We start from the raw sequence: 27,665 nt of genomic DNA, 5'->3' as shown, positions 1-27,665 counted from the left end.
AGCAGGCCATGGGCTTTGGGGACATACCTGGTTTTAAATTCCAGGTCCCTTATTTCCTAGGTGGGTGCTTAGAGTGGACAGGGTTGGTGTTCTGCCTAGATCTCCTTTGCAGTTTCTGTGGACCCTCTTCCAGCCTCGCTGTGCTTTTGCCTCCAAAGGCATGCACTACGATCCTTTTCTGGAGGGCTGCTGCGGGCTATGAGCCATTTTGTCCACACAGGCAGAGATCCAGAAATGCCTAAGAATTGACCCTTCCCACCCCTACCCCTTGGCCCTTGGCTAAACACTGTTGGATGCTAGAATATGAGAGCCCATTGCCCTTGCCTTGGCTGGGCCAACTTGCACTTCAGGGTGCAGCAGGATTCTGCCTGGGATCGCATGCTTGCTCAGTTCCTTCCCCACCCACCCCTTTCTGAATACATCTCTTGCCCATGAATCCTTGTCTCTGGGTCAGCTTCTGGGGAAGCTTAATGAAGACAGCGACTTGGGCAGGTCACTTCATATTTCTGAACCTCAGTATTCTCATCTGTAACGTGGGGTTAGTAGCACATACTTCCTAGGGTTGTTGGCAGGATGAAGTAAAATAGTGTATGCAGAGTGCCTGGCCTGTGGCCTATAGTAGGCCCACCGTTCCTTTTAATGATCCCTCCTTTCAGAAAGTCATCCAGAAGGCGTTGGCCTGAAAAGTGGGAGTCCTGACTTCTGTTCTAAACTTGCTGATTCTCCTTCAATAAGTCTTTTTGCCTCCTTAGGCCTGCCTTCCTTCCTTTCCTTCCTTCCTTCCTTCCTTCCTTCCTTCCTTCCTTCCTTCCTTCCTTCCTTCCTTCCTTCTTTCCTTCTTTCCTTCCTTCCTCCCTACCTCCCTACCTTTCTTTCTTAACAGCTTTATTAAGATATAACTCACATACCATACAATTCACCCATTTAAAGTGCATGATTCAGTGTTTTTTTTAGTAAATTCACAGAGATGTGCAACCATCACCGCACTCTAATTTTAGGACATTTTCATCACTCTACAAAGAAAGCCCCTACCAGTTACAGTTACTCCCCCCGCCCCCCCCCCCCCCCCCCCCGCCCTCACCCCAGCCCATGGCAACCACTAAAATATTTTCTATCTCTATGGATTTGCTGATTTTGGACACTGCATTAAGTGGATGCATACAATATGTAGTTTTGGGTGGTGTCTGACTTCTTTCATTTAGCGTAATGTTTTCAAGGTCCCTCCATGTTATAGCATGAATCATTACTTCAGTACTTTTTTATGGCTGAATAATATTTCGTGGTTGGATAGACCACATTTTCTTTATCCATTTCCCAATGGATGGACATTGGGTTGTTTTCACTTTATGGCTATTAAGATTAACTAGAGGCCCAGTGCACAAAAATTTGTGCACTCAGTGGGGTCCCTCAGCCCAGCCTGTGCCCTCTCGCAGTCTAGGACCCCTCGGGGGATGACCACCTGCTGGCTTAGGTCCGCTCCCCAGGGGATTGGGCCTAAGCTGGCAGTCAGACATCCCTCTGGCAGCCTGGGAGCCCTCGGGGGATGTCCATTTACCAGCGGGGAGCAGGCCTAAGCTGCAGTCGGACATCCTTAGCACTGCTGAGGAGGCAGGAGAGGCTCCCACCACCACCGCTGTACTGGCAGCCATCAGCCTGGCTTATGGCTGAGCAGAGCTCCCCCTGTGGGAGCACACTGACCACCAGGGGGCAGCTCCTGCATTGAGTGTCTGCCCCCTGATGGTCAGTGTGTGTCATAGTGACCAGTCATTCCCAGTGGTTCTGCTGTTAGGATCAATTTGCATATTACCCTTTAACTATATAGGATAGAAGCCTGGTGCATGGGTGGGGGCCGGCTGGTTTGCCCTGAAGGGTGTCCTGGATCAGGATGGGGATCCTGCTGGGGTGCCTGGCCAGCCTGGGTGAGGGGCTGAGGGCCGTTTTCAGACTGGCCACACCCCCTTCAGAGTGGGGGTCCCCACTGGAGTGCCTGGCCAGCCTGGGTTAGGGGCTGATGGCTGTTTGCAGGCTGGCCACACTCCCTTCAGGGTGGGGGGTCCCCACTGGAGTGTCTGGCCAGCCTGGGTGAGGGGCTGAGGGCAGTTTTCAGGCTGGCCAAACCCCCTACATGGTGGGGGTTCCTGCTGGGGTGTCTGGCCAGTCTGGGTGAGGGGCTGATGGCTGTTTGCAGGCTGGCCAAACCCCCCAGTGGGGACCCTCACCCCATGAGGGTGTGGCCAGCCTGGGTGAGGGGCTAATGGCTGTTTGCAGGCTGGCCACGGCCCCCAGCCACCCAAGCTCCCAGTGGAGGCTGGCAGGAAGCAGGTATCTGGGATTTATTTATTTTTTATAATAGAAACTTTGTTGCCTTGAGTGGAGCACACAGCCACTGGTGGGAAGCTTGGCTTCCTCCATCACCGGGGCAACCAAGCCTCCTGCTTGCTCCAGATCCGTGGCTGCTGGCCGCTATCTTGGTTGGGTTAATTTGCATATAGTCGCTCTGATTGGCTGGTTGGCGTGGCTTTGGGCATAGCAAAGGTACGGTCAATTAGCATCTTTGTCTTTTATTAGTGTAGATGCTGCTATGAACAAGTTTTTGTGTAAACGTACGTTTTTGTGTCTCTTAGGCGTATGTATATACTTAGGAATGGAATTTCTGTGTCATGTGGTAACTGCATGTTTAACTTTTTGAGGAAATACCTCAAAAAGAGGCTGTATCATTTTACAGTCTCCTCGGCATGTATGAGGGTTCCAGTTTCTCCATATCCTCGCTAACACTTGTTATTGTCTTTTTTACTTTAGCCTTGCTAGTGGGTGTGAAGTAGTATCTCATTGTGATTAGGATTTGCATTTCCCTGTTGGCTTATGATGTTGAGCATCTTTCCGTATGCTACTGACCATATATCTTCTTCAGTGAAATGTCCATTCTGAGTCTTTGCTCGTTTTAAATTGAGTTATTTGTCTTTTATTGTTGATTTATAAGAATTCTTTATATTTTCCAGATATTAATCCCTTATCAAATATATGAGGCCTCAGTTCCCTCATCTGTAATTTGCTGCATTCCTTAGGTTAGACACGAAGTATGTAAGATTCCTGGCATTTACTGGGTAGCTGTTAGCTGTTAGCAATAATAGAACATTCTTTAAAGCCACAGAACTTCAAGTCCAGATAATCCTCTAGATATCATCCAGTCTGTCCCTCTGTCTATTCATTTTATAGATGAAGTAACTCAGGCCAGAGGGGGAAAGTTACTTCTTGTTCAGAGCTTTGGAAATGGTTTAAAGAAGTTCTAGAACAGAGCCCAGCTGTGTGACCTGGGACAGGTCACTTCCTCTCCTTGCACCTCAGTGTTTTTATCTGCGATATGGAGGTGAGGGAGGGATTACAGCTAGCCTGCACTGAGCATCTCATATGCAAGCATTGTCTGAAATGCTTTCATGAACATGATCTCGTTCAGTCCTCCCAACTTCCCTACTTCATAGATGTTCCTACCTGCCCATTTCACAGAGGTGGCAACTGAGACTCAGAGCAGTGAAGTCCCCTGCCTGAGGACTCATGTGTGGGAAGCGGCAGCATCAGGATTCAATCCCAGAATTTTCCAACCCCAATGCCTATCCTCTCTTTCACTGCCACACCTTGCCTCCTGACATACTCCATCTCTTGGGTCACCCAAGAAAGTACGTTTCCCTTTTCTGATATTTATTGTAATTATATCAGAAACTTTCTAATAACCAGAGAGGAAACCCTAGGAAAAGGAAAATGCAGCCCCACCCTTCACGTACGATGCTTGTTTAAGCTAAAGTCTCTGTATCTTCAAATTATAACTATCCCATCAATTGCTTGTTCCTGATTAGCTTAACATTTCTCCATTGTTGGACATTAGATTTCATCTCATTTTTCCTATTATAAAAAAAAATGTGATGCATAGCTTTCCTGCATATAATACAGAAAAACAGTTGTGGTTGTGTTGTTTAAGACAAATCAGAAAAGAGATGCAAATGGCTAGAAAACATTTGAGGGGAAAATATCCAACTTTAATAAGTAACTTAAATTAGGATAATCATGAAATATTATTTGTTTAACTTTATCAAATTAATATTTGGTTTATTAAAATGACATTATCCAGTGTTGGTAAGATTATGGTAAGATTGTGTTGATATATATATCAACAGCCTTAAAATTATTTATGTCTTTTGACCTTGTAATTCCACCTAAAGAAATAATCAGACATGCATACTAAGATTTATGTATAAGGATTTGCATTGCAATTCTATTTATACATTGAAAAATTAGAAATGCCCTCGAATGTTCAGCAATAAGTTCAAGGTTAAATAAATTATGGTAAATCTGTATGATGGAATTTTACGTAGCTATTAAAAATCATGTCCTTGAAGAATAGATAATGACATGGAAAAAAGCTCATAATGTCATGTTAAGTGAAAAGTAGACAATACAAAACCAAAATCATCTTAATTTTAGAAGAGTTAATGTTAACACATGTTATGTATATAATGTTACATATACATAATATACACACATATTATGGTATTTATATAATTTATACATAGAGAAAAGAATGGAAGGAAATATACCAAAATATATATAAACATGTTAACTTTGGGGAATGACATTAGTAATAATTAAGAATATTTTGCCCTGACTGTGGGTCTTGGTTGGTTGGAGCATTGCCCCGTACACCAAAAGGTTTCGGGTTCGATTATTGGTCAGGACACGTATCGAGGTTGTAGTTTTGATCCCCAGTCAGGGCGCATCTGGGAGGCAACTGGTCAGTGTTCCTCTCCCACATTGATGGTTCTCTCTCTCCTCTTCCTTTTTCTCTAAAATCAATAAAAACATATCCTCGGGTGAGGATTAAAAATATATTTTTTTAAATTTTCTTTTTATATGTTTTTTTTTCTATTTTCTCACATCAATACTTTTCCTATTAGAGTAAAACAAAACATGTTGCACTAGCCAGTTTGGCTCAGTGGATAGAGCATCGGCTCATGGACTGAAGGATCCTGGGTTCGATACCTCAGTTGCAGGCTCGGTCCTCAGCCCTGGTTGGGGCATGTGCAGGAGGCAACCAATTGATGTATCTCTCTCACGTTGATGTTTCTCTCTCTGTGTCTCCCTCCCTCCCTTCCACTCTCTCTAAAAATCAATGGAAAAATATCCTCAGATGAGCATTAACAACACCAACAATTAAAAAACAAAATCATGATTATCTTCACCCAAGGATATGTTTATTGATTTTAGAGGGAGGAAGGTAGAGAGAAACATTCCTCAGTTGCCTCCTGTATGTGCCCCAACTGGGGTCTGAACCTGCAAACTTGATTTCTGGCCAGGTATGTGCCTTGGCCAGAAATTAAGCCCACAACTTTTTGGTGTATGGTACAATGCCCAAACCAGCTGAGATAACCAACCAGGGCTAGTGCATTTTTTTAAAAAAAAGACTGACATATGAAAAATTATAGGTCAAGAAGAATTGTGCAATCATAGAGTTTCATAAAATCTTATGGGAGAAACCAAGATGGCGGCATAGGTTAACGCCGGAGTTTGCTGCCTCGAACAACCACTTCAAAAATACAACTAAAAGACGGAACGGAATCATCCAGAACCACAGGAAGGCTGGCTGAGTGGAAGTTCTACAACTAGGAGGAACCGAGAATCAGAGGAGGTGCAGTGTTGAAGTAAAATACTAAGGTGCGGAGTGCGCTCGGCGCGGGCTGGTGGCTGAGGGCGCGGTTGTCTGTTTCAATCTGGAGGGAGCCTCAGACTCTGAACTCCAGATCCAGGCGAGTCTCTAGGGACCCAGACTCAAACGGGAGAAGCGGGACTGTCTGGCTACGGTCCCTCCGAGGTTTGCAGCGGTTGCTGGGACAGAGAGGCAGAGCCTCTGGGGACGGACTGAGAGCAGCCATAACTGCTCCCTCCTTCGCCCTGTTGATCCAGTGGGACCCACCCCGCCCAAGACCTGCACAGAGGCATTTGCCAGATAGCCTCAGGCAAAGGCTAGATTAGCACCTCCCTAGAGGACACAAGTTCTTCCACTGCAGACACAGCTGATTATCACAGCCAGTCAGCCTGGAGGTCAAATCCCTCTAGTATTAACTACAACAATCAAGGCTTAACTACAACAAGACTGCGCACAAAGACCACTAGGGGGTGTACCAAGAAAGCGTAAAAAATGCGGAGACAAAGAAACAGGACAAAACTATCAAGGGAGGATATTGAGTTCAGAACCACACTTTTGAGGTCTCTCAAGAGGCTTCTAGAGTCTGTTGATAAACTTGATGAGATGTACAGGAAATCTAATGAGACCCTCGATGGTGTGATAAAGGACCATCTAGAAAGTAAGCATACACTGACTGAAATAAAGAATATTATACAGACTCCCAACAGCAGACCAGAGGAGCGCAAGAATCAAGTCAAAGATTTGAAATGCGAAGAAGCGAGAAACACCCAACCGGAAAAGCAAAATGAAAAAAGAACCCAAAAATACGAAGATAGTGTAAGGAGCCTCTGGGACAGCTTCAAATGTACCAACATCAGAATTATAGGTGTACCAGAAGATGAGAGAGAGCAAGATATTGAAAACCTATTTGAAGAAATCATGACAGAAAACTTCCCCCACCTGGTGAAAGAAATAGACTTACAAGTCCAGGAAGTGCAGAGAACCCCAAATAAAAGGAATCCAAAGAGGACCACACCAAGACACATCATCATTAAAATGCCAAGAGCAAAAGACAAAGAGAGAATCTTAAAAGCAGCAAGAGAAAGAAACTCAGTTACCTACAAGGGAATACCCATACGACTGTCAGCTGATTTCTCAACAGAAACTTTGCAGGCCAGAAGGGAGTGGCAAGAAATATTCAAAGTGATGAATACCAAGAACCTACAACCAAGATTACTTCATCCAGCAAAGCTATCATTCAGAAGTGAAGGCCAGATAAAGAGCTTCACAGATAAGGAAAGCTAAAGGAGTTCATCACCACCAAACCAGGATTATATGAAATGCTGAAAGGTATCCTTTAAGAAGAGGAAGAAGAAGGAAAAGGTAAAGATACAAATTATGAACAACAAATATGCATCTATCAACAAGTGAATCTAAGAATCAAATGAATAAATAACCTGATGTACAGAATAAACTGGTGATTATAATAGAATCAGGGACATAGAAAGGGAATGGACTGACTATTCTTGGGGAGGAAAGGGGTGTGGGAGATGCGGGAAGAGACTGGAAAAAATCGTGCACCTATGGATGAGGACAGTGGGTGGGGAGTGAGGCCGGAGGGTGGGGGGGGGAGCTGGAAGGAGGGGAGTTATGGGGGAAAAAAAGAGGAACAAATGTAATAATCTGAACAATAAAGATTTAATAATAAAAAAAAATCTTATCATTTGACATCCTTTAGGAGTTGCAAATGGCTGGGCCATGGCATAAGCCAGAGAACAGATGAATTTGATTTGGTTGACCTGCTCAAATTTCACATAAAAATGTGTGTTCCCTGCTTCTCTGGGCCCGTGTTCCCACGTAGGAAACTTGGCCACAGCTGTCCCACTTGGTTGCAGCACGCACACGCCAGGCCTCCACAGTGCCCCTTACTTGACCTCCTCCACTGCTTGGAAGTTGGGTTCACAGCTTAGCCATCTGCACATTCCCAGCCAGCTCACAGGCTGCACTACATACTTGTTGAATGACTTTACAGGGAGTAAAGGGATGACCATAGAAAAGTGGTGTGTTTTCCATGAGCCCAGAGGGAAGCATGGTGATGGGCAATTCCTTCCTTTGGCAAAAAAATCTTTCCTGATGCCCCCTTCTCTAGCCAGGGGAAGGGGAGAGGGTATCTGCAGCAGCTCTTAGGAAAATTCGCTTGGGTAGATGTGTTGGACGTGTCATGACCCACAATCGTTTCTATGAATGTTGGGCAAGAAGAAGGGCTCTGCATTGTGCCAGGGTTTTGAAAGAAGGTAAAAGTGTAGAAGGAACTTTTGTCTACCCTTGACTTATCGTGGGTCCAGGGGAAGCCATATTGTCTTCCTGCTTCAATTTCCATAGCCATGAGCCACTCACCTGCCCCCAGGTGACTCAAGGATTCAGGGGGTGGGTCTCAGGAAGGGATGGAAGTATTGTAAGAGACACAAACAAGTTGCTTTTTTATCTTTGGCTGCCCTGTCCCTTTTTTTTTCTTCCTCTTTCAAGTGTGAACTCCTGGCCTAAACATGACCTGGGATTTAGCCTTAAATCAATGGGTATTTGCAAACTTTCTTAAAGCAAACGTTGTCTGTAAGACTTCTGAAATACTTGCTTCAATGATAAACTGCAGGATGTGAATAACAACCAGCTGATTAAAGTGACTTAAACCTAAGAGAGAATCATTTTGGCTAGAAAATTATTGCATCATCAGGGAAGCCTTCTTTTGGACTTGTGTCTTGGTTTCTCTAATAAACCTGGCATGCTACTAAGCACTGTGAGGGAATCGAACATGAGCAAAATGTGGCTCCTTATTGCATATGGAGAGTATGCAATACTCGTCCAATATTCCATGTGCTCCCCTGCATTTCCCAGCCCCTTGCAGAGAGTCAGAGCCAGTAAGTAGTCCAACCTAGTCAGGTCCAGAGCACTTAATTGGCCAGTTGAGACCTCCAGCGCTCTCTTCCGCTGTGGTGTTCATCAACAATGTTTCAGACGGTGAAGCCTCTTTATTCTGGTTCCCCGGCGGACTATGTGGAAGCAAGTCCCCTGCTGACATGCACTGGCCATTTAGCGCCAGTGAGAAATTAGCCTTTGCTTTGTTATGCCTCTGAGGTTTGGGGGTTAATTTGTTTCTACAATATAATCTATTCTAGCCCATGCTGACTAATACAGTCCCTAACCTCAGTCACAGCTGCTACTATTTATTGAACGCCTACTATGTGTTTACTTGATTTAGCCCGTTTAATCTGAAGAGACAACCCTCTGAGAAAGCTATTTTTATCTCCATTTTCCAGACAAGAAGCAGGCATTCAGAGAGTCTTGCCTCATTAAGTTGCAGAATCAAGATTCACCCTCCGGTCTATCTGACTTCAAGGCTGGTGTTTTTCTCCTAAACTAGTTTCAAGATCAAGGGAGCTTAGATGTGCAAGTGAATTTTGCAAGGTGACAGTTGGAGGCTGGGGAGACCAGACGAGGGGGGATTCCTCAGTTCAGGATGAAGAGGGACATCCGGGCTCACGATCCCAAATTTGAATGCTGGTATTACAGAGAGACAGAAATGCCACTTGAGACACTGTTTTGGTTATGACCACTACTTGGTTGTGCATGTGTAGACACGTCCCTGCTATTTGCTCCCACCAGCAAAAAGAATCCCTGGTGTGAGCTGTTGGCTGTTTCACAAATATTTTAGGTCAGAAACAAGGTCAAAGTCATAAAACATTAGAATGAGAAGAGGCCTCCTCTGAGATGCCTTCATTTTAGGGTTGAGGAGGCTGAAGCTCAGAGACGGGAAGTCCCCTATTTCAGATACACAGCGTATTCCTGGCAGCCTTCTCAGCCGTGCCTCAAACACTTTACCCAAGTATTTGCAGAAGTTGCGGAGAAAATGCATGTCTGGTTTGCCTTTCTTCTGTAAGATCCTAAATTCGTCCTGAAAGCAGGAGTAGCATCAGACTTATCCACTCGTCCCTGTCCCTTCATGTATATGTTTACCAGAAGCTGCATATTTTCACATCAGTTACCTCTTCTGACCTTCGCAGAAACCCTCTGGGTGAGCAGAACAGGCCTTGTCCCCATTCTGCAGATGCCAGAAAGTTCTCAGTGAGGTGGAGTAGTTGGTCTAAAGTCATACGGCTCATGTGTAGCTGCAATCCAGATGTCCTTACTCTCAGACAAATGCGTCATCCTTCTGTACCCAGGAGACACACTCAAGCTTGTAGTGGTCCAGGGCATGGCTCTGCATTCATAATCCAGCTATTCAATCCTTCTGTGAGTCAGTTTCTTTACCTGTAAAATTGGCTCAAGAAGAATTAAGTGAACTAATGCATACAAATGCAAAGCTCTTAGAATAGTTCTTGGGACTTGGTTACTGCTTAGTTGACAGCAGCCAGTACTCCAACAAGGCACTTGGCATCAGTGGGCATAGTTTGGCAGTTCTCCAGGGAACCTGTTGGTCCACGACAGTGACAATTTGTTGTTTTTCTGAGACAGATGTTAACTACGAAATGACAGTATGATGATCATTTTAAAACACACACTTCTTTGCGAAAAATGGCCACGAAGGCAGTGAAAATTCAGGTAATTGGAGGTGAGACAGGTAGGAAGCACAAGCCTTTAGACTGAGTATGATAGAAAGCCAGGAGCCTTTCTGGTGCAGTATGGGGAGCCTTTGGGACACCATTCTTGATATTAGTAGAAAGGTGTCATCCAGCTGTCATTTAGCCAGGGGTCCAGGAATACCCAGCCCTGCCCTGCAGGTCCCAAGAAGGAATGTAAGTCCCCAGAGGACAAGGAGCAGAGTGTCACTCCAGAAACCCATACGGACCCTGAGTGATCATGACTAAACCAGAGCCGAAGGTCCCCTTCCCTGGCCCACACTTGGGCCTCAACTCCTACCACTCCAGGAATGAGAAGAGCCCTGGCCATCACATGCTGTCCCAAGGCCAACCCCTGAGGCCTCCTGCGTACAGGGTAGTGGGCCTGCCACATGGAAGGAAGAGCTGGTCTTGGGTTGTCCAAGCACAGATGCAAATAGATGGGCAGCATCCATGAGATAAAATGGGCCATTCCTCAGTCTGGGGGTCTTTATGAGGCGTTTGTATGAAGGACACTTGTTTTTTCTGGAGGTGAGAGAGAATGATTTATTGTTCAGGGTGTTGCAGTCCAGTTATACAATTGGGGCACTGAAGGCAAACAGACCTACATTCAAGTACCAACTTTGGCACTTTATAGTCGCATGCGTTTGGGCAAGTGTCTTCTTTTCTCCAAGCCTCAGTGTTTTCAACTGTTAGACAGGAATGATAATTCCTACCTTGCTTATTGTAAGGGTTAGCGATGACGTGGGCACTTGCTAAATGTTGGCTGTCACATTGGGGCTCCTACTCGGTGCCAGACTCTATGCCATTAAGCCCACCCACTTTCATCTCAGCAGTGCTGCAAATTCCACAACTTTTGTCTTACTTGTAAACCAACTGTACTGTTATTTATTTAGTAATTTTCTAAGTCAACTTACTTTTTAATTTAAGCAGTACTAGCCATGAAATTATGAGTTTGATATGCTTCCTCCCTAATAGGCCTACAGTATATGCACAATCATTAAAACAACAAATGCTCTTGTTGAGACAAAAAAAGAAGAATCACTGTGCTTACCAACATTTATATGCATTCTGCACTTTGTGATCCCTGCCCCCAAACCCTCAAGACATCCTACAAGAGAACCAATCCTGCTTTTAGAGACAAAAGAATTGGTTTCTCCGTCAACAGCACGCATGCAACCAGAGCCTTTGAGAGGTCAGTTTGACATTCCTTCAAGACATTTTCTTTTTAAGAGAAACCTTGCAGAAACTGAATCCTATTCTAGTCTGTAACCAAAAATAGCAAAATACTGTAGCAAGTGGTTCCTTGGAACACACAGCTTTCTGCAAAGCTGTTTTCCTTTTGAAAAGATTCACATTCTTCTCAGTTCCTTATAAATCAAACCCAAACTTCCAACGTGAGGGGAACCATAAACATCTTTGAATGGGGCTGGCTGGACAGTGTTTCCAGCTGGGACCATATTTAGATATTTCTGTCATGTGGTCCCTTGATACCACCTCCACCCCAATCCTCATCCCCACCTCCACCCCTACCCCAAAACTTTCCCACTCCTGGGTTGGCTAGAAATTTCCTCCAGCTCAGCATAATGGGTGGACATGACCTAGTGTGGCCCTGCCAGAGCCCAGGAATCTATGTGCATTTGTTGGGACCAAGCAACTTTCCGATGCCGTTGGATTATATTATAGGGAATCTGAGGACTCTAATCCGGGCACTCTAACCGTGGCCCAAGGATCCACAGCATTGGCATAACCTGGGAGCTTATTAAAAATAAAGAATCTCAGACCTGGCCTCAGACCTACTCATTTGGAATCTGTGTATTAACAAATGACTCGTGTGCATGTTAAAGTTTGAGAAGCTTTGGGTTAGCACACCCTTTTATGTGCCTGTAACATCCCTTGATTTCTCTCCATTTATAACTTTCTTTAGTGTTAGATTTCTAGACTGTGAGCTTCTTGAAGGCTGGGACCTGGCTGCTTTGGCAACTTATTAATCTTGGTGCCTGGTACATGGCCTGGCATTGACAGGCAAAGGGTCCATACAAAATCTTTCATATTATAGGAAGCTCTATAAATTACTTTGTTTTGAACAAAAAGTCTGCAAAATGCACATTAATCTGAAAATAACCTCAATGCTCAATGGATTCAATTTAAAAAATAGGTAAAGAAGTGCAATCCAATTTAGTCATCATTTCTGGAAAGTATGACTTCGCAGTTGTCATGACTGGATATTACTGGACATGTGCTGTTTGAAAATCATCATTAGAAGTATTACAGTATGTGGTTATGTTGTGTGTGTGTGTGTGTGGCGGGCGCGGGGGCGGGGGGGGGGGGGGAGATTCACGACATAGATCCACAGAATTAATTTAGAGAAACAAACAGCTCATCCAAGGCTTCCTCCTGTCTGCCCACTGTTTCTAACACTAAAGTGTTAGCACTTAGGGACTGAGGAGGGAAGACCACACTTGGCAGGTCGTGACTGGACCGTCCCCACTCTCCCTCTAACTAGCTGGTGATGGCAGGAAAGTCAACTCTAATCCTATTTCTTCTCCTGGAAAGAAGGGGGTGGTGCTGTTGACTCCACTGGGTCCTTACCTACCCCCGCCCCCCCACCCAGTACCCTCAGTCATCTGCCCCCTTCATTACCTGTAGCCTCTGCCATCTATAGAGAGGGGAAATGGAGACCCTGGGCCCTGCCTTTTGCAAAGCTGTGAGTTCCTAAGAGCTGCATTTGGTCCTCTGAGTCCTCACATGTCTTGTTCTTGCACACCCTCTACTTTGCACACCCACCTTGCTTGCTCATTGTCCCTCCCCATTCGGTCCCAGCTAGACCAACTTCCATGGTCAACCCTCACTTTCCAAGTCCCCATGCTCCAAACATTCTCTCCCTCTGATCTAATCCCCATTTTGTCAGGGCCCTGCTGCCAGAATTTTATTTAATGAAGGCACCAGAAGCCAAGAGCATATGAATGGCTGAGAGACCCATCTCATATTATTATAATAATTGCTGCTGCTGTGTTGGACATTCGGCTTCTGGGTTGCACATGTGGGTGTATGGTGGTGCCATCCTCTGGGTGGAGAAGAGGAGAGTGGGGACTTCCTGGCTGACTGAGCTTGTGAAGGAGACCCCCATCTCCAGGCCCACCCATAATAGTTGTGGAGCCCAAGACAGAAAAGAGTAAAAATGATAAGGGGAGGGGGCGGGCTACAGCATGGGTCTGGGGGGCAGGGGGCGGGAAGGTGGGAGTTGAGGTTGTCTGGAGCCAAATTGTAAAAGGCTGATGGAATCATTCTGTAGCACATGGGGAGCCAGTGAAGAGTTAAATAGGATGGTGTCATGATCTGATTGGAATCCTAGGAAAATCCTTCTAATAACAACATAGAAAAAGGATCAGAGAGGGCAAGACTATCGGCAGGCAGACCAGTTAGGAGAGAGTCTTAATATTCTTGCCAAGAGACATTGGCCACCTGAATGAAGGCAGTGACATGAGAACAAAAGGAGAGGGTTGATGTATAAGAAATTTCCAAGGCAGAAACGGGATGGTGGGGAAGGAGAATTACTGAGGATGACTTCATGCTTTACAAGTGTGTGGCTCATAAGGTCGGGAACCCAGTCAAGGACACAGGTGCCCCAGGAGGAGGCTTGGAAATGACAGGTTGAGGTGTACCTCCAAGAGGTATTGTCCAGGGGGCATTTGGATATGTGGGCCTGGGCTTGGCAGATCTGGGCATATTTTGGAGTTCCAAGATCAAAAGTTGAGGCAGGTAGAGAAGGCCAGAGCGGCTGCCCATACAGGAGATGGTGGCCTGGCCCAGAGTGGTGGCAGAATGTTTTATAAAAATGAAATTGAGGAGCACTTAGGAGGTAGAATGGGCAGCACTTAAAGATGGTTGAAATGTGGGAGGTGAGATGGAAGTAAAATTCAAAGTTGACTCCCAGTTTTCCCAGATGCCACAGCATCAGAGAGGAGAACAATGCAATCCCTGGGACGAGAAGTCTTCTGTGGGGAAAGATGATGACTTTGTTTGCATTCTCCTCAAAGCAGACTTCGGTCATGTCTGAGAATGTTCTCATGAGGCTGGTTGAGCATCGCTCCTGGGGGGTTAACTTTCCAGCACGCCCAGTCTGCCCTGCATGGTGGGTAGAGAGAGAACATTTACAGATAGAGAACCCCCATCGGAGTATCCAGCTGTCTGAGAGTAGACCAAGGAGCCATGGGCTGAGCACCAACAGTGTGTGCTACAGGTGATGAGGCAGCTCTGATGGGCTGAGTCCCAGGCATCTGAGACGTCCAGCTAGAGATGTCCCCAAACAGATGGTGGTGACACTGTAGTAGCCATCAAGGAGTCCTGGACACTGTGCCCTGGAAGGGTGGGTCCCTTCCTGTTTGTTTAGTGCTCTCATTGGACCTGGCAGATGGAGTCATCTCCAAACCCTGGGGCTGGCTGCAGAGCCAATACTTTAGGTCTCAGTTCAAATAGTCATCAACTGTTTCCACGCCTCTGCCCTCCCTTCTTTTATATTGAGAGCACCACTTGTCAAGAGTTCCAAGAAATGGGGCTCATTAAGCAAAGGAAAGCTGGGGGACTGGGAGGAAATAGGCCCATCTGAGGACAAACCACAGACTGAAAAACAAGAGAGCTGGGTGTCCACGAGGAGTGCCGCCTTCATCACATTAGCGATGCTAAGTGAGTTCCCAGGCAGTCCGAGGATTGAGCAGAAAGGAGTGTGAGTGGAATGAGTGATGATACCTGTGTCGCTGGTCCCCACTGCAGGCATTGAATGGGTTTTCATGTCTATTTCTTTGCACTTGCAATAGGATAATATGCCTAGTCCAGCACTCTCGAATAGAAATATGCGAGCTACAACTGTAATTGTAAATATGGTCTCATGAGGCTGGTTGAGCATCGCTCCTGGGGGTTACCTCTCCAGCATATCCAGCCTGCCCTGCATGGCGGGTAGAGAGAGAACGTTCTCAGGTGGAGAGATGCCACTGGAATATCCAACTGTCTGAGAGTAGCCACATTTTAAAAAGTAAAAGGAAAGAAGGGTGGTTAATTTCAATAGTATATTTTATCTAACTCGAGGTTTCCAAAATATTATCATTCAACATGTAGTCAGCATAAAATATTATGAATGAAATATTTCACATTGGGGGCAGGGGACTAAGTCTTCAAACTCCAGTGCGTGTTTTACACTTATAGCATATCTCAATTCGGACCCACCACATTCAGGAGCTTACTAGTTATGTGTAGCTGGTGGCCACATACTGGGTGGTACAAGCCCAGCCTGTCTGCCTTAGAGAACTATGGGGAGAAGCCAGTTCAGCCCCCTTCCTGTCTCCTGCTGCATCTTTTCATTGTAGGGCCCAATCTTCATAATAAGATAATTGCAATGATTGACCATTTGTACAGTGGTGAGAGCTTTATAGACAGGATCTTATTTGAGCCTGATCCCTAGCCTGTGCAATATCTATTATTATCCCTATTTTATAGGTAAAACCATTCAGGGAATGGAAGGTAAGCAACTTGCCTATAGTCATGCTACCTCTTAGTGGTTACTCCAGTATTCAAATGCAAATCTCTTACTCGGTGGTCTTATGTGTATCCATGAAGCATACTGCCAGTCCCAGGAGACACTTGCTCTCTTTCAACTCTGGTCCTTTGTACATGCTGTTCCCTCTGCCTGCATTTTCTGCCTGCATGGATAACTCCCACTCCTTTTTCAGGCGGTGGTTTAGACTACATCACCTCTGGGAAGCCTTCCTGTTTTGGGCAAGATGAGCTGAGTGAGCACTCTCCCGGCATCCCCAGTATCCCCAGCATCCCTGCTCCCCTGACGTAGCACTCATCACACCTTGTTGTAATTGCCTGTTTACCTCTCTGGTCCATTCCTAGGTAGAGGGCTGTGTCTCTCTGGCCCATCCAAGTCCTCCCAGTACCTTGCACAGAATCTGGCACATGATAGGGAACCAGGCATATTTGTCACATGCTGTCATCGATCTAAGAGAGTGTGTGGCTGAAGAGATGCATAGTTGACCACCACTGTTGGTCTCATTTCAGATGTTCCCCAGATAAGGAACCTGAGAAATAGTCATTTCGGTTGATATGTGTAATAGTCACAGTTGGCAGCCATTCCCTGGCCAACAGAACCCTCATTTTGTTTGGGTAACTACCTCTCAGGGAAGGTGACTGTTCTTAGCTCAGCCAATCCCAGGAAATTTAACCCTATTGCTGATGGATCATTCAGTAGTGAGCATGACACATGAGGGAGGTTGGTGGGGCTGGGACCCAGGTGTTTCTAGAAAAGTACTCCTTGATCTTAGGAAAGAAACATACGTTGTGTCCATGTGTGACCTCCGGGTCTATGGCAGCCATCTTTTGAACAGGAGGTGATCTGGTTTGAGGACATTCCTGACAGGCACTGAGGCTTGCCAAATCAAAAGATGGAAAGGACTGGAGTCCTAAATGACGTCCTTGAGGTGCCCTAACTTGGGACTTATCATTAGAGGGAGAATACATTGTTTATGACTTAGGACAAGTGAGTTGGGTTTTCTGTTACTGTGAGCCTAGATCATCCTAACGATTACACTGTGCCATGAAGAGAGAGAGAGTATAGTCTGAGGCCACGTGGAGAGCAGGATAGGGACGTGAGCTCCAGCTTTAGCATTGATGGGCCTGGGACATCCTTTGTGCACAACTTGGATACCACTTCTTCACAAAGCTTTCCTGGGGGCCCCCCCAGGAAGCCATCCCTCCCTCCTCTGGATTCCTCCGTGTGTGTGTGTCTCCATGGCCATGCATGCATCTTCTTTCCCTGCCGCTGCTGAGCTCTCTGAGAGCAGGGCTCGAGTGTTGGTCATTTCTGTATCCACGTGGCTGTACCTTGCACATTACTGGTGTAGGTACACATAGTCGGTGCTTGAAAAATGATTGGGGAATAAGTCAAAGAATGAGTAATTTAATATTAATATCACTACTTCCTAACTCATACGAGAGGAGGTGTTTCCCCTAAGCATTCCACCTGGCGGATGGATGAGTAAGGCATTTCCTTGGGGCTCAGCTTCTCCATCTATGAAATGGGAAAATGGCTCTAGATCTCCAGCTCAGAAAAACACTATGACTGGATGGCATTTTATATTAAGGGCTGCTATGTGCAGGGCTGTGTAATACCACAGGAAAGAATGACACACATTTTCTTCCATTGAGATGCTCAGGGCCTAGGGTGGAGGTCCTTTGGTTTTAAGGAAGGAACAGACCTCTTTGATGGCCCCTCCCAAGAAAGATGCTCCTGCCCTGAGATGCTGTGGACATTTTTAGGGGAGTCCATCAGTGAATGCAGCAGGAGAAAGGCATCCAGAGGCCTACTTCCTCCCTTCCAGCCCTGTCTGAGCTGGGCTAGGGGAAACAGAAGATACCATCTTTCTCAGAGGAGCCCTCAGTGCAGAAGGGGAGGCAGATATTCACCTCCAGTTTGAGAGGCGCTGACAGAAACAAGCCCTGGTGACACCAGGAGAGGGGCTGTTGTTGCCTGGGCATGAAGGAAGGCCCTGTTGCTTGTGTATGAGTTTGCCGGTGCTCAGAGGAAGGTCCCGTGTAGGCAAAGAGGATACCCAAGTGTGACAGGGCAGTGGTTATTATAGAATGGGGCGTGATTATGCAATTGGAACAAAGCAGGGGATGAGACTGGGGTGGTGGGCCGGGGAGAAGGAAGGAGCAGAGAAAGGCTCGTGGAGAGGAGCCAAGAGGAGGTGGCCCAGTACAGGATGCTTTGGGGTCTGCCATAAAAGTGGGGATCAGGGCGGAAGATTGCTACAGAAGTTCATAAGGACGTAATGTTACCCATGGGCTTCCCAAGAAATAGGCTGAAAAATCAACACAGCCTCAGACTGTGAGAAAAGGGGCATCTGTAAACGTAAGGTGCCTCCAAGGCTGTCACTGCCCCCTGAAGGGGAACCGCCAGGCACGAAGTCCCCCTATCCCAGCCTTGTCAAGTGCCTGCTGAGCTGCGCACAAAAAGCATGCCTAACTTGGCAAAGAAAGGGAAGAAAAGCAGACTGTTCCCCTTTGTGTGGTCCTATGGTGGCTTTTAACTCAGCCCTTGTACCAGCCCTCAGAGGCTGTTAACATTTCAGAAAGTGAGAGGAAATGGTTTACCTGCTGGAATTGCCTCCACATGGCTCCCCTCACACTGGGCAGGCACTGGCTGATAGAATAGGATACCTTTGAATAATTCAAAGCTGGGAAAGTGGATTCTTCCCTGAAAAAAGGTAGTTTTGTGGTGGATGAAGTTATTTCATGGCAGGAAAGATGAAAAGGAGCCTTTGTTTGGGGACCAATTAACTGGATAATTTCTAAGGTTCCTTCCAGCTTTTAGCATCCTGACCCTTTGTGGTATCAGCCTCTGGGTTCTCCCCACCCCTCCGCCCCCAACCCCCGCCAGTCCCCTAGCAAAGCTGTTCTAGAGCTAGCTATACTCCTACTTCTGACTCCTCATTAATCAAAAGGAGTACGGGAATGGAGGTGATCCATCGAGGACCTACTGTGTGCCAAAAATTGTTTAATCAATTTACAACACCATAGGGTGCGATTATGATTGCCATGGGACAGATGCATTCACTGAGGCTCAACCAGGTGTGCACATCCACCCATTAATTAAACAAACATGAATTAAAGAGCTACTTTGTGATAAACCCTGATTCTGGAGCTGGCGATACAATAGAGAACAAAATGGAAGTGTTACCTACACTCATGAAGCTTACTATTTAGTAGGGGAGAGAGGGACCTTCATTAAATAATCCCACAGACAAATGGTGTTAGGAGAGTTAATCTGGGTTAGAGAAGCCTTCCTGGAGGCGGTGATATTTGAGCTGAGGTTTGAAGTAAGAGTAGGTATTAATCAGGCAGAGACAGGGGCCAGAGGTATGTGTGACTAGAGCGAGAGCATGGAGCGTGAGGTGATATAAGATGATGCTCACTGAACCACTGAGGGTCGGCAGGATCAGCTGCACACTACCTCCTGGGCCTTGAGCTCGTCAAGAAAGGGCACAGAGATCAAGAGAACAAACTACATACCAAGCTCTATGCCGGGTACTGTCAGACCTGTGATCTCATTTGATCCACCCAATGGTAAATGTTTTCACTATCCCATTTTACACGTTAAAAAAAAACCACAAAAAACTGCAGCTAGGAGAAGGCAGTAACTGCAGGTCACACCACTGGTCACAGGCAGAGCCAGGCTTCCCGCCTACACCTGGTCCCAAAGCCCAGGCCCCCCTCATCTCCTCATCTCAGGAGCCTGGACGCCCTAGCCACCACCCTCCTTTTCCAGGCACACAATTCCCTGCAGGGAGAGCCCCACCAGTCTCTCCTCAGCCCCACATTTTTGCCTTCTGGCTTGTCTCTGGCATTCTTGCTTGGAATCCGAAAGAGAAACTTGGGGTCTGGTATTGTATTCCAGTAAGCCTAGTTAAGATGCAAATTTGTACAATTAATGAAGAAGGCAATTTAGAGGCAGTTTCACCAGTATCACAGGACTCTCATCAGTACCTCTCTTCTCAGTAGGTAGGTCTGAGGATATGGGAAATGTATGTGCTGCCACCCACCCAGCTGCATCTGGCTGGTCTCCAGGGATCAATTCTTCCCACCCCAGATCACATGATCCCTGATGTGGGGATCACCCAGTCCTGGGCCCCTGCTGCCTTCCTCCCCTCCAGGTCTCTTGACCTTAACCTACAGGCTCTGCACTACCCTGGTCCCTTGATGTGGGGCAGAGGTCCTGAAGCATTTCTCTGGAAGTGTCCTGGGTTCAAATCCTGACCCCACCGCTCACCAACTGTGTCTTTGGGCACATTTATTAACCTCTCTGGGCCTCAGCTTCCTCCTCTGTGAAATGGGATCCTAATAGCATCACCTGATAAGGATGCTGTGAGGATAAAATGAGATAATGCATGTGAAGCACATGGCAAGCACCTGGCACATGAATGTTGGACATTTTCATTAGCTCTGCTAGTCTCCCACATGCCACATGGGTAAGAGTTCTGCCCCCCAAACTCCCGGCTCACAGATTTCTTATTGCCGCTGTCAGAGGCCTGCTGTCTTAGAGTTGGACTTTCCCCAGGTCCTGCATGCCCTGTCCCTGTGGTTGGTCTGGCTGTGAAGCTGGGGTATACCTAACAGTTGACCTTCTGCATGGATTACCACCTGTTGGTTGGCTGTTTTCCCATCTTTGGATTCCAAAATTGGCCTGCTGGCCTGGACTTCCTTCCAGTACCTGGTCCCACTTCCTCTCACCCCCTCACTCCTCCTCCACTTTTGACCAGGTTCACTGATACATAAATTACTCAACCAATATCATTATTATTGTAGCTAATATTTGTGGAGCATTCACTGGGTTGAACTCTTAATCTATAATTATGTTATTTTATCCTTACAATAATTTATAAGATGCAGAAACTGATACTCAGAGAGGTAACATGACTTACCCAGGGTCACACAGCTGATAGGGAAAATTCAAACCATGTCTCTCTGGCTCCTAACCGCATTTGTAAGCTCGCTAGTCAAACGGCCCTATGATTTACAGAATCTTTACTGTCTTAGTCAGCTCAGGCTGTTACAGCAAAACACCACAGACTGGGTAGCTTAAACAACAGACATTTATTTTTCACAGTTCTGGTCAGATTCTTGGTGAGGGCTCTCTTCCTGACTTGCAGACAGCTGCCTTCTCACTGTATCCTCACATGGTGGAGAGAGGAAGCTCTCGTGTCTCTTCCTCTTCTTATAAGGGCACAATTCCATTGTAGGGACTCCAACCTCATGACCTCATCTAAACCTAATTACCTGCCAAAAGCCTCATCTCTAAATACCATCACATTAAGGGGTAGGGGTTCAACAAATGAATTGGGGGGGACACAAACACTCAGTTCATAACATCTACCACGAGGACAATTCTGGTAATGATCCAGTGGGCTGGATCATTGCTTTGGATGTGGGTCTGGTCTCTGCAGTCATTAATTGAGTGTTTACTATGTGGCAGGCTCTGTGTTAGGTAAGCCCTTCTTATCGTTACACTGAATCATTATAATATCCCTACAGGGTAAGAATTATATACATTTTATAGAGGTGGGACCTGAGGCTCAGCTAATAAGGGATGGAGCTCAGGTTTGGAGGATTAAGTATAATTCTCTGCTCACCATCACTCTTCTACATGACCAGGAACTTAGGGAGGGTATGGCCTGGTCTTGCTCACCTCTAGATTCTATTCCATTGTCAACACTAAGCAGATAGTATCAAGTCCAGCTGCTGAGGGTTAGAGGAAAGACCTTAGCGTAGATGACTTGGGTTTGAATCCCACCTCTGCACTTTACCAGCTATGTGGCTTTGTCTTTGTCTTTCCTGTCTCTTAAATGGGGTTCATAATCCCTACCTTGCACAACTGCCTTGAGGATAAAATGAAAAAAATGTATGCACCTGGTACATAGTCATTACTAAATAAAAAGAGTTGTTGTTACTCTTGGTATACTCATTTAGTCTCCCAAAGACCCATGGATCCAATGAGTAGAGTACTATAGGGTTAGAGATGCCTCCAGAGACCCTTAGAGCATAATATCATTCATTCATTCAGCAAATATTGATTGAGTACCTATTCTGTGCAGAGCATCAAATTTCAGCCATGAACAAGACAATATGCCAGCTCCCAGAGAACCTATCTATGAGGGGGATTAAGATAAAAGAGAGTAGCGGGCAAATAAATCTGTTCCATATTTCAAGTAATGCAGACAAGGGGAAAATAAAGCAGGCTCAGGGATAGAAATACCAAGAGAGAGAGAGAGCTTGGAGGAGAGACTTATTTAGACTGAATGGATAAAGCAGGTAGCCTTTGAGCAGAGGTCTGAACCAAGTGTAATACACCACAGGAAGATTTTCATTAACAATTTTGGTGCCTAAATCAAGCAACTAACAGGGCCCTCAAACCAACATTGAAGTCATGAGGAAGGGGGTACAGCTCCCTGTTCCAGTGAATTATAATCACAGATGCTAAGCTCTTTTGTTTCCAACTGCTGTGGGAGTACCTAGTATCAACCTGCAAATTTGACAAATTGAGAAATGAAACAATATTTCATGATTACAATTAGGCCTTTTGTTACCTTTTACTATCAGAGCCTTACGCAAGGTCTGGCACTCGCTCCAGTTATGGCTGCACCCCGGGCAGCTACCATCCCAGGGCAGCTGCAAACCCCAGGGGTACTGGCCTTCCTGGGTAGGACCCAGAAAGCAAACCCTGGGCAGTGAGGTAGCTCGAGTCAGGATGATAAACACAGAGGATTCAGATGAACGTTGGCAAGGACTGGGATTTTAAGATTCTCCTCTGCTCTTATTTGCCTAAGAGAGGTCCCAGCCCTGCAAGGAGCCAAAAACACGCATCATGGTCTAGGAAAGGTTTGGGGGACACTTCATCCTGTAAGCCTAGATGTGGAAAGATTGGACGCTTAAGGCTGTCCCTGTGGTTTGGGGCAGTGTTTCTCAGACCACAGACATCAGAATCATACGGGACTCGATTGGAAACGCAGCTTCCAGGGCTCAGCTCAGACCTCCTGAGTCCAATTTTCTGAAATCTGCGTTTTAACAAGCTCCTCTGTGGTTTGTATGCACCCCAAAGTTGGGAAACGACTGGTTGGTGGGTCACCAACCAGAAGATATTTGCAGTCGCGACTGTCCTGGGACCATCAGTGCATGCGCACGCTGTCCTGCTGTCAGGTGGCACTTCCAGAGCAGGTTGGTGGGAGCTGCCCTCATCCCCAGTTTTGTATTTTTGCCCCTGAGAGGAATGAAGGCAGGAATTTCAGAAGTTGGTGTCGGTTATGCTGGGAGGCAGTGTGGTGAGAAAGCTCTGCCATAATTCAAATGAGAAGGGGGGAAAAAAAGAAAAAGCTTTATATATTCTGGAGGCAAATGTGTCACTTTCAAATGGATTCTTTTCCAGCCTGAACACAATTTTCATTTCTCTCTGGTGAGTCATTGCAGAAGTCGCCTTTTGCTCACTGCCTTTTGCGTGTAAAGGACATATTTCACCGAGGGATGAGACCTCCCCAGGGACAGGACTGGGAAATTTACTTTTTCCCAAGTTTAATAAGAGAAGCCACTGAGGCTGTCACGGAACCCCACCCAGTCCTGTGCTGGGGGACCACAGACTCCTGACAACCAAGAAGATGGGCATGCCTTCTACCCCCTAATAATTAGCCATCCTTGTTAGTTCAGATCTTGCCCTCTCTTGGGTTATTTTCAGATTTCCTGGTTGCCATTCTGCTGGTTTTAATGAGAAAATGTCCCCACATGTTTTTTGACATTCACTCGTGTATCATCAGTAGTCTAACCTAGTAAATAAGACCATGGGTCATGGAAGCCATCCTATAGTGTGGCTCCTCATCTCAGTCAAAGCCAAGGTCCCTAGCACATCTGCAAGGCCCTATGTTATCTAATCCCTGTCATGTCTGTAACTTCATCCTCTCACGCAGCTGCAGACATACTAACCTCCTTGCTGTTCATCAAACATGTCTAAGATGTGTCCACCCCAGGGCCTTTGCAGAACCTGTTCCACCCTCCTGTGATGCTCTTTCCCCCAGATCTCGACTCATTCCCTCACTTCTTTTAGGTCTCTGCTCAAATGTCACCACATCACCTTTATATAATAGCACACCCATCCCAGCCATCACTAATCTCCTACTCCCCCTCGCCCCCCAGAGCATTTGTTACCACCTGACATAGTATTTCTTTACTTGTATTTTTTTAATGATTTGTTTCTGCCCACTATAAGGATACTTGTGGATGGGACCTTTGTCTGACTTTGTTATTACTAATTTCCCAACATCTAGAATATGTCTGGTACATTGTATGCACTTAACGAATAATGATTGATTGATTGATTGACTGACTGACTGACTGACTGACTGGTTCTGTGTGACGTTGAGCTCATTAGCATCACTAAGCCTCGGTTTCCAAGTCTATAAAATGGACATAGTTACAGAGGTTTGCGTGTTAAGTAAGACGATACACGAAGTTTCTTGCATGGTGACCAACACACTCAAAGTTCTCCATAAATGATGACTGACCTTAGTCTGTTATTACTTACATCAACAAAAAAAGACAGAATGTGGTAAAGGAAATGAAAGAGGTTTACAAAGGGCTGCCATGTTGAGAGATGGCAGAGGTGCCACCCAGGTGGTTGGAATCAGAAAAGGCTTCTCAGCAGGGGTTGCATTTGAGCTGGGCCTCTTGGTCGGGCAGGACCTCAGCAGGTCAGTCCTGAGTTTGTAGAGTGGAGTTACAGGAAGAAGGAATAAGGTGAACAAAGAAACAGAAGGGAGAAAGTTCCAGAACTGTTGGGTGTGCTTCCGAAACTCCAGGGAATTCAAAAACAGGGGGAAGGGGAAACAGAATAAGGAGATGGAAGCTCCCCGCCCCCCCCCCCCCCCCCCCCCCAGAAACCAGCCAGTGCTTTCCAGCAAGTTATGCAACAATAGAACAAAAAGAAAGTCTGATTTACAACACCCCTCCCTGCTTGGGCCAGAGTGCTTAGCAGTTAGTAAAGCAATCCCTGAGCATCATTGTGCTGGCTTGTCACAATGCTTCCTTAGGTAGGCAGAATTTATTAGGTGTTTGTTATCCCAATCTGACAGTCACCTGCAAATAACCCTGAAGGGATAGCATGTCCAAAAGAAACCCATTGTTAGTGGTGGGATTTCTGGGGCTATGGCATCCTGCTGTTCTGCAGACTGGGAAGAAATCCACAGCATGGGTGTAAGGGGAAACCAAGAAGGGTGTGTGAGGGAGGAAGACTGGTTAACTTCAGAAAGCAGGACATGCATTTGTCATTCATTCTTCCTTTTATTCACTCCATGAACACTGAGCACTTATTATGTACAAGACAGAATATTCAGGCCAAGGGCCCAATGGCCAGGACTTTAGCCACTTTATATGTGTTTAATTTTCTACCTGATTAAAAAAAAGTTCTGTTACATAAGGGAGGTGCAGGAAGCAGCCTAGGTTTCATCTCAAATGTCAACTTCAGTTGATTTATTGTTGTTACCCAGAGAGGGTTTCTGAGACTAGACTATAGTGTGGACTCAGCAGGAAAGAATCCACTCATTGATTAGTGATGTCTGCCATCATCTGGGTTTAGGAGGATAGAATAGTGGTTCAAATGCCACACACTTGCCACTGTAGGAGTGAGCTCTATATATACTGTTAGGTGACCCAGGAAAGCGGCGGCGAGGAAAGCAAAGAGAATCGAGAGAATCAGAAAGAAAAAGGAGAAGTTTATTTGCGTTCTCGGGCGAGACCCACCGGCCCAAAAGGTGGGGCCAGTGAATTTCGCGACTTCAGGGAGGGAGGGACATCTCTTTATTCAGGTGTTTGGTGAGGGCGGGGGCCTGAACTGAGGAAGTGCCCGCAGCAGGGATCATCACACATTCAACTGAGGGAGTCTCGGCCGCAGGGGGTGGGCGGCACATTCAGGAATGGGTCAGTATCTTGTGCGGGGATCTCTGTGAACTTCAAGGAGAAGCAGGTATCTGTGTCTGGCACGCTGACCCGTGAGAGATTCCAGATCTGTGAGAAATTCCAGAGGAAGTCCATTGTCTCATCCCATGTTCGCATGTATCTGATCCCGGGCTCCCTCCGACCTAACATATACCTGTAACTTACTGACCTGGGGATTTGCAACAGAATAAAATAGTTTCTTGCCTGTACAGTTGGTGAGTAGGATGTGGCTGATAACTCACCATGGAGAACAGTGAACATCCAGGACAATCAAGGAGCCAGGACTTGATGCTCCCTGGGGATAACTCAGAGAGGTAGATCCCCTCAAAGAGATGGTATCCTCAGACTTACATGTGTCTCATCCACTTCTCATTTTGACACATTTAATGCTTCTTCCCCAAGCATTCAGCTTGGTTCTCATAGGAATATTCTTTTTGCAATCATATTTCACAGTCTTGTGACGTATGTAATTCATTAATCCTATATAATAAAAGGCAAATATGCAAATTGACCGAATGGTGGAACAACCAGTCGCTATGACACACACTGACCACCAGGGGGCAGACACTCAATGCAGGAGCTGCTCCCTGGTGGTCAGTGCGTTCCCACAGGGGGAGTGCCACTCAGCCAGAAGTCCTGAGCTGGGCTCACGGCTGCTGAGTGCAGCATCAGTGACGGGAGCCTCTCCCGCCTCCGCAGCAGTGCTAAGAATGTCTGACTGAGCTTAGGCCTGCTCCCCACAGTTGGACATCCCCTGAGGACTCCGGGACTGTGAGAGGGCATAGGCCGGGCTGAGGAACCCCCACAAGTGCACGAATTCCGTGCACCAGGCCTCTAGTTGATATATAATAAATAAACTGGAATACACTATTTTGGAAGCTATGTTCCTTACTCAGTGTGCAACTCAATGGTTGAGACAGTGGTACAAAAACTAGAGGTGTTGGGTCACTGTGTTTTACAAGGGAGGAGGAGGATTTTAGTTCATCCAGTGAATCATTTATATGGAGGTTAGTTAAGAGAGCTTCTCCTACAAATATATAATTGTAGGGTTGTTGTTTTTTTAAAAAAGGATTTACATTCCACATTTTGTTTTGTAGTAGCCCCTTTTTCTTGATTTAAGGAAATAGTAGAGGCATCTTTTCATGTCATCAAATAATCTCTCACAATATTATGAATAGATACATGGGATTCAATTATATGGATCTACCATTTCACTGATCCCTTATTGGTGGATTTTATGTGGTTTCCAGTTTGGATCTATTATAGGGAACATTGCCTTTCAGTACCAAATGGGAGTAATTGAGGGCTCTGAACTCCCCGGGTGGTGAAGAGTGGAGATGGACGTTAAAAGGGAACAGAGGATGGGAATGTAAAATGGTACAGTCACTGTGGAAAACAGTATGGCGGTTCCTCAAAAAATTAAACATAGAATTACCATATGATCCAGCAATGCTGTGAGGAGCTGATTATTTATTTGTTTGTTTGTTGATTTATTTATTATTGTGGTAAAATATACATAACAAAAATTTACTACTTTTGTCCTCTTGTGTAGCTCGGTGGCATTAAGTACATTCATTGTTGTGCGACCATCACCACCATCCATCTCCGGAACTTTTCATCTTCCCAAACTGAAACTGTCCCCATTAAATACTAACTCCCCATTCCTCCTCCCCCCAGCCCCTGGCAACCACCATTCTCTTTCTGTCTCTATGAATCTGGCTATTCTAGGAATGTCATGTAAGTGGAATTACATAGTATTTGTCCTCTTATCACTGGCTTATTTCACTTAGCATAATGTCCTCAAGGTTCATTAAATGTTGAAGCATGTGACAGAGTTTTCTCCC

General features: G+C 45.9%; 1 protein-coding gene across 1 annotated transcript in view; it reads left to right on the top strand.

Moving 5' to 3' along the window:
• HRH1 (histamine receptor H1) overlaps positions 1–27,665 on the top strand; it is a 69,779-nt gene that overhangs the window by 21,984 nt on the left and 20,130 nt on the right. The window lies entirely within an intron of this gene.

Source organism: Myotis yumanensis, unplaced genomic scaffold (assembly GCF_028538775.1).
Source record: "Myotis yumanensis isolate MYYU_CA2020_CCGP unplaced genomic scaffold, mMyoYum1.0.hap1 SCAF_14, whole genome shotgun sequence".
NCBI classification, from domain to species: domain Eukaryota; kingdom Metazoa; phylum Chordata; class Mammalia; order Chiroptera; family Vespertilionidae; genus Myotis; species Myotis yumanensis.
The sequence above is the reverse complement of the archived record's forward strand: the minus strand, read 5'-3'. Positions and strand labels throughout refer to the sequence as shown.